Source organism: Macadamia integrifolia, unplaced genomic scaffold, assembly GCF_013358625.1.
Source record: "Macadamia integrifolia cultivar HAES 741 unplaced genomic scaffold, SCU_Mint_v3 scaffold2329, whole genome shotgun sequence".
Taxonomy (NCBI): Eukaryota; Viridiplantae; Streptophyta; class Magnoliopsida; order Proteales; family Proteaceae; genus Macadamia; species Macadamia integrifolia.
Genome location: NW_024868641.1, coordinates 80,824 through 81,272, shown reverse-complemented (window position 1 = coordinate 81,272; position 449 = coordinate 80,824).

Below are 449 nucleotides of genomic sequence, written 5' to 3'. Positions count from 1 at the left end.
TTCTGATACAGCAGCACCTACCAATCGACCCCAATACCCTCCTCTCTTCTCTCTCTTCCAACGCCTTTACTCCTTTAGTAATCTAAGAACCGTTTGATGAACTGCTACCGACCCCAGAGAAAAGCTTCAAGGACTAATGGTCCCTACCCTTTACTACTATTTTACCTAACATATGTCGGGGAACTTTTTACCAACTTTTTGTAATTTTTTTTATTTTTTTGGTAAACAACTTTTGTTGCATTTCAACATGATGGAGTGGCGGTGGAAAGGGATTCTAGTTGATCAGCTTTTGGATTTGACTTGAGCAGCCAAGGACCAGCGTCAAAAGTAAAAGTAGCTTATTTACTAATTGCATCTAAATACATCCTTGATCAGAATTTAGGGTTTTAATTTTAAACCAAAATCATTACCTGAAATTGAACGGAACAATTTAAACCGGAACTAGTAAA